Here is a 7017-nt window from a genome sequence, read left to right as displayed (position 1 = left end):
TTCCTCAGTTCAGCTCACAGCGCACACCTCTGCAGAAGTAGCTTTTAATTTACTTATTTTAAATACTTTTGGAAAAAACCCATGGCATATGTTGTCTTTACACATTTATGTACGCATTAAAATAAATAAATAAATAAAAACTTGCACCCCTACCACCGCTTCCAGGATGCACCTCCGTCAAAAACAGCTGAGAAATAACTGAGTGTCGATTGGTTTACTCTGCTCATTGCAGTAGCTACCTGCCTTTAGTTTTTAAAAATGCCTTCAGCGAGAAAATGTATTTTTGAATGCGAAGAAAACAGCCCTCTTTTGGATGAAACAAGCGGCCCCCATCCCAAAAAGATCTGCTATGTTTGTTCCAGGCACTTTTCAGATGACTGCTTTAAAACAAGAGCTTATTTGAAAGTGTATTAATAAGTACACTGATACCAAAAAAAATGCGATCCCTACTATGGACTACTTCTTCAGAGCCAGCAGCAGTACGGGTAAACGGGTGTGTGTGTGTGTCGGTGACAGGGGAGAGATCTCCGTCCGTACGTTAGTATACATCCCTTTGATAATCATTCTAATGTATTGTCGCGACGTAAAAATGTAGAAAGTAGCCAAATACAGCTCACAGAAAAACAGAAGTAAAAAAACATCCGTGCTTGTTTGTATGAGTACTGAAAGGGGGCGTGTTCACGGGCGTGTCAGACAAGCTTGGAGTTCAAAGCGTCATGAACTGTGTGCAACAGAGGGAAATTTCTTTTAAGTTTTTTTTTTTATATTTGCTGCATTTTCCCAAAACATTTGGGTAGCATAGTTATTTGAGCATGCTATAGAATGATACTATGTGCCTGAAAAAAAGCTGATCAACTTCCAAGCTAAAATGCATTGACGAGTGAGGTAGTTTAACAAGGTCTGATGCGGTTCACTGACATCTAGTGACCGCGTATTTAAGTGCCAAACATATTTTAGCACAGTTAAATGGCTTTTTTGTTAAAGAACATGATTATAAAAAAATTGTATTGAAATTTTTTGGATCGATGCGACCAAATGGATCTTTTCTCACACCCTTACTCAAAACACAAGGTATAACTAAATTATAACATACTTTCAAAGTGTGTTTATTAACTGTGGAGAAAGTGGAGGGATTCAAATCAACTTTATACAGACTAATGAAGCCACAAAATATCTCTCTATACTCAATGTACTTCTGTAAAAAATAAAATAAAATACACAGCTGTACTGTTTTTCAAGCAAGGTTTATTATTACTAACAATTTCATGTTGCTGTTCAACAAACACCATGGACTAATGGATGCTTCTATGTCTATATTATCAAAACACATTAACCTCTAAATGCCGAGGTCATATTTAAATCCTTTAGTGTTTATGTCGTACACAATTCTGTATCGGTGTGATTATGAGAAACAACACCTATTTGTACCCGTTGCCACAGATTCGTTAAGGTTTTAGGATACATTAAAGGTAGAGTGGTTCTTTTTTTACAGATTTGGTCTCCTATCCCACCCACACACAGGATGCTTTCCCACCCACAGCGTCCCCCCTTCTGCAGCGATGTTAATGCAGCTAACCTGCAGGCTCTGACACACTGAGTAACAAGCAGTGACCCCGTATCCTCAAAACAACATGCATTTTAATGTTTACGTGACTTGTTCACAGGATAGTGATGAGTGCACGGGGATGAAGACACTCACGCAGAGGAAAAGCATCAAAGATAAATACTGGAAAGTAAGCATTGTGGAGTGGGTAATGCATATGGGAGGGCATGAATTAAATTTCATGGTGAGAGTGGAGGGATAATCACTCAGGAAAATAGATGTTTTACCGCTCTGTGTAGAAGAATTAATTATTTGGACATTTGGTGTTGTTGGATCGAAAAAGCAGATCACACTAGAAGGAGAGAGAAAGAGAGAAAGGGTTGGATTATTGGAGTTTACTCATTTCCTAATACTTGCAATGGAGCTTTCATGCACAGAGAGCAACAATCAGAACTATAACGTCTGATGATCTTACGGCAGAGAAAGGCTTTTTACTGTATATTTAAGGGTTTAATGATTAGTCTTAGCAACAATTCCATTCAACAGTGCAGGTGAGCTTTCCTAGATTCCGGTTTCTTGTAAAGGAATCATTTATAAATTAATTATGGACATAAACAAACAATGGCAAATGTGTTCATATTTTATTTGAATAAAGTTCAACCAACACTTATTAGGTTTTAATATGAGGTTTACCTGACCCTTCTGCTAGTTTTTCCCCCAACATAAAAATAACACAATATTAACATAAATAATGAAGCGCAACTAAGATCTGTTCAGGTTAAATGAGCAGTGGTTGAACTTGCTACTTGATTTTGTGGATTGATCACCTCTTAAAAAATGTAAACTAGATTAATGTCATCCAGAAGGCCAACATGCCGAGCACAGATCGATGTAGTTGAGGCGTTCATCAGGACAAGTAATTCCTCAGGTATAATTTTATATTAATGAGACTCTTGTCTTTAAAATGTTTCAACTAAATCATAAATTTCACTAATTTTTCAACTTATATTGAATCAATGGTTTGTCTCAGAAAGACATGTAATCTGAAAACAGATGACTGTCTCACTGTAAATGAGAACTGGTTCTCAGAGACCAACTTGTAAAAATAAAGGTTAAATAAACTGAAAAAGTAAATCCAACTAGAATAGAACAATTAAAAAAAACAAAATATAGGCTATAAAATCTTAGCTTTCGTAAACTGATTCTTTGCTGAAGTCAGCTGACACGCTAACACAGCAGACATGTGCAGTCCTCTCTATAATCTATACTGGGCCGCCTGTTGTCAGTTTAGATTTGAACTCATTCAAACCAGGAATTATTTATCAAATCACAAGGATAAAGTAAATGGAATACCAATAAATATGTTTTCAGAAACCTTCTGCACTGGTGCAACAATTATGTACACTTTGGCAACGGAGGAACCATTTTAAATGTATTATTGAGTTTGCCGAGCTTCATACAGATTAAGTGACATGGCTCATTTCCAAGGCATTGGCATTTATGTCTTGATTCCAAGGCATAATATTTTTAAATTTGTATATTAATAGGGATTAAGCTGGAATTAAGGTTTAAAAACCAATGTAATGTTTTTTTTTAATGGTTTGACAGTTAGTATCAGAGATATTCCCCTACATTGTACTCCACAATGCACATTACCAGACTTTTATTAGAGACTTTGCCTGTTTTTCTTCAAAAGGAGCTCAAGCACCAACGAGAAGGTAATTAATTCAGGATCACTCTGGAAACTGGGCCTCTCTACTTTTACTCCACCTCTTCCTCCTGCTGTGGTTTCTTTCTGCAATGTCCTAGTTGGAAAACACATGGATCCACAAATATAACGTCTTTCATCAGCTGCCACTGGTAACTGATGGGAGAGAGTACAGTTGAGGATATCATCGCTCGGCCCAGAATTCAAGCCTTGTTAAACCTGTCCAGATAAAATATATGCATATCCGGCATTTTAAAGATGATTAAAAACATGCTTTATATAAAGATATCACATTTTTTTGGCAAGGAATTTAAAAGTGTATAAAGAAAGCTAATAACTCCACTTCAGTTCACTCCACTGAGCACTATTACTGATTGAAACGTGAATATTTTTTGTTTTGATAGTTCAAGATTTAAGATTAAAGATTACAGTATATTTATTGTCAATGCACAGTAAGAATTCTACAAAAATGTGTCTGGCAGTCTCCTCTGTGGCAGCAAGAACATTGAATGTTTCAATCAATAGGTAATTAAAACTAAATAAATAGTCAGCAATGAATAAGTAGATAAAAAGGTGAAATGCAGCCAGTGTTCTGTCCTTAAGATCATTCTACTGTTTGTTCTAGGAACCAAAAATCTAGAATTTTGTTATGACTTTTACCTCCACCAAGGAGATAATACTGCTATTTTCACTGGTGTATTTTTTAAAGTTTTTTTTTAGTTTGTCTGTTAGCAGGATAACATCAAAAGTACAGATTGTGACAAAATTTTAACCAAAGATCGACCTTATGCCAAGGAAGATTCATTCGGGAATCAAGGTCCAAGGGTTTGGAGGAAAAAATCTAAAAAAATCTCTGATCAGCAGCAAATTTTCCAAAAATGGTAATTCCTTATTGACCAATCTTTATGAAATTTAATTTGGTCATGTCAGGTTGGCTCCTTATATTTCCCCACCAAGTTATCTGGATCAGATCAGAATTGCTGCCCCACACATTTGAACCCACTATATTTTGTTTAATGGGGATGGAAATGTCTTAGAAGCCTTTAAAGTGAGGGTAATCATGATATTAAGATCACGGATCAATGATCACAGCTATTTAAACAAACCCAACTTTTTATCTCTGCTTCAAAAACTCTGCCCAATCAAAAACATCAGAAACATTAACAGGAGATTCCTCAAGTAAAACTGTAAAATTGAGATTTATCCTTTGTGTTACAAAAAAAAAAAAAAATTTGTGCTAAAACATATGGGCAAATTTGAAGGAAGAATCCATAGTGCAGTGGGATTATGATATGGAAAATGCTTATTTTAGAGACAACGAACACAGGTGCATTTAACTGACGTTTTTTTTTAAATGCACAGTGATATTCTGATGATATCCTGAAGCCTATTGTCTTGCCATGTATCTACAAACATCACCTCATGTTGCAGCATGACACTGAACAGCCAAATGCTGCAAATGCTCCAAAGAAAATACCAAAACAATATGCACACAAACCAGGAGGAAAATATTCACAATGATACTAAGATGAATGTCTCCAATATGTTATGTGGGAGGGAAGATGGAAAAGCAGCATGACCAAGGCTGGTGTGCAGAGTTAGCCTGAGGTTTTTATAATGGTTTAACACTAGAAGTCCCAGGGATTTCTATATCCCCCCAGAAGTCCCAGAGCAGGGTCAAATGAACTCTAGGACCAAACTGACGACTCTGATGGCTACAATTTGCCTCTATTAATTTGTAAATGAATCACCTGAGAAATCAGCAGGGGGGAGAGCCTGACTCTAACAATGGAAGTCTGGAATGTTAGGGGGAAGTGCCCTGGAAGCTAAAGTCACAATGCCCCGTTTATTAACTCGTTCTGCTTGATGCTGGGGGAGAACAAACACAGACTACAAACATTGAAAGAAACAGAGTCACCTCTTCCAACACACCTGGTTCAAATGATTATCAGGCTTCTGCAGAGCTGGATGATCATTTGAATAAGGTGTGCTGATTAGCGGCCCTCGAGGACCGGAATTGGACACCACTGGAATACCATGTTGTCATGCAGCCTTTTGTGCTGTGGGGAATAAATAGCTGGCTGCTTCCACCTGCTGACACTCCACACTTATTCTACTCAAAATGCAGAGAAGGTTTACCACTCAAGAAGCGTTGGAATTGATCCTGAACAATGCAAACCCTTGTGACTCAGATGGGGAGGACATAAACCTTCAGCCAAATTCGGATTCGGACTCTGAGCTGTCTTCAGGTTAGATTTCCCAAACATCCTATTTTCATTTCCTGACTTTATTTTTATTTAAAACCGAAGAAAAGAATAATTTGAATTTGTTCACATTGCAGATGACGCGACTGCTCCTCATCTGGAAAAGAGAGCTCGGTTGGAGAGTGAGCCCACAGAGACGGCGAAAGAGGGCACAGTGTGGCATGAAGAACATGTGGGTACAATTCTCCGTTTCACTCCAATGGAACCGTACGCTGCAGATGGAGAGCCAACAGCAAAGGCCAGAAGAAGAATCAGGAGTCGCCTTCAGAGCTTCCTCTGTTTCATTACTGTTGGCATGCTCCGTCCCATTCAAGAATGGACTATTCAGCATGCACGGCAAACGGAGCAGACGGACTGGTTCATGATCCTCCATGAACTAATGGCATTTATTTCTGTTATTATTTTGAGGGGGGTGACCAAGGTTCCATCTCTGCGTGACAGCTGGTCAGCATGCCTGGGAAACCCACTTATCACTGGAATTATGTCACGAAACCGTTTCCAAGACATCATGCGTCACCTACGATTTGATGACATGTTTACGCGCAGTGAGCGAGTGCAGACAGATAAGTTTGCTGCAATTTCGGATGTGTGGGGATCGTTTGTTACCAACTGCATCACATGCTACAACCCTGGTCGACACATCACAATTGATGAACAGCTTTTCCCATCGAAGACTCGCTGCTGTTTCCTGCAGTACATTGCAACAAAACCCGACAAATTTGGCATAAAGTTTTGGGTGGCTTGTGATTTGAAAACAAAGTACATCTGCAATGTCCTCCCATATCTTGGAAAGGACCCCAGTCGTCCCAGTGAGGAGAGACTTTCTGAGAGTGTGGTGATGAAGCTGATGGAACCATTTATGGACAAAGGCAGGACGGTCACCACGGACAATTTCTTTACATCACTGACACTTGCACGACGACTGCTCAGCCGGAAAACCACCATCCTCGGGACAGTCAACAAGATTCGCCGGGAAATTCCTCAGTCAACTAGAAAGATGGACCGCAAGGAATTCACCACTCAGGTATGTTGTTGGTCTTTTTTATTCCATCAACACCTCTGAGTGTGTCATTGTGTTTAAAACCGCTATAATAACAACAATTTCTTCTTTTTTAGGTGTTTTCCACCACTGGTGCCACGCTGACGGTGTATGCGCCCAAACGAAAAAAGACCGTCTACATTCTCAGCAGCATGCACAGCGTGGTTGAGACTGAGGAAACCATCAAAAGGAAGCCAAACACCATCACCCAATACAACACCACAAAGTGCGGAGTGGATGTGATGGACCAGATGGTGCGGGAGTACAGTGTGCGCACAGGAACACGGCGATGGCCAGTCGCCGTGTTCTACAACATGATCGACATGGCGGCACTCAATGCACATCTGCTTTATCAAGCATGCACCGGGGTGCAGGAGAGACGGGTGGACTTCCTGGTTCAGCTAGCAAGAGAGTTGGCTAACTCTCATGTGAGTGAAAAGAAGGCACTCAAAGAGCAACTGCG

This window comes from Gouania willdenowi, chromosome 16 (assembly GCF_900634775.1).
Source record: "Gouania willdenowi chromosome 16, fGouWil2.1, whole genome shotgun sequence".
Lineage (NCBI taxonomy): Eukaryota > Metazoa > Chordata > Actinopteri > Blenniiformes > Gobiesocidae > Gouania > Gouania willdenowi.
The sequence above is the reverse complement of the archived record's forward strand: the minus strand, read 5'-3'. Positions refer to the sequence as shown.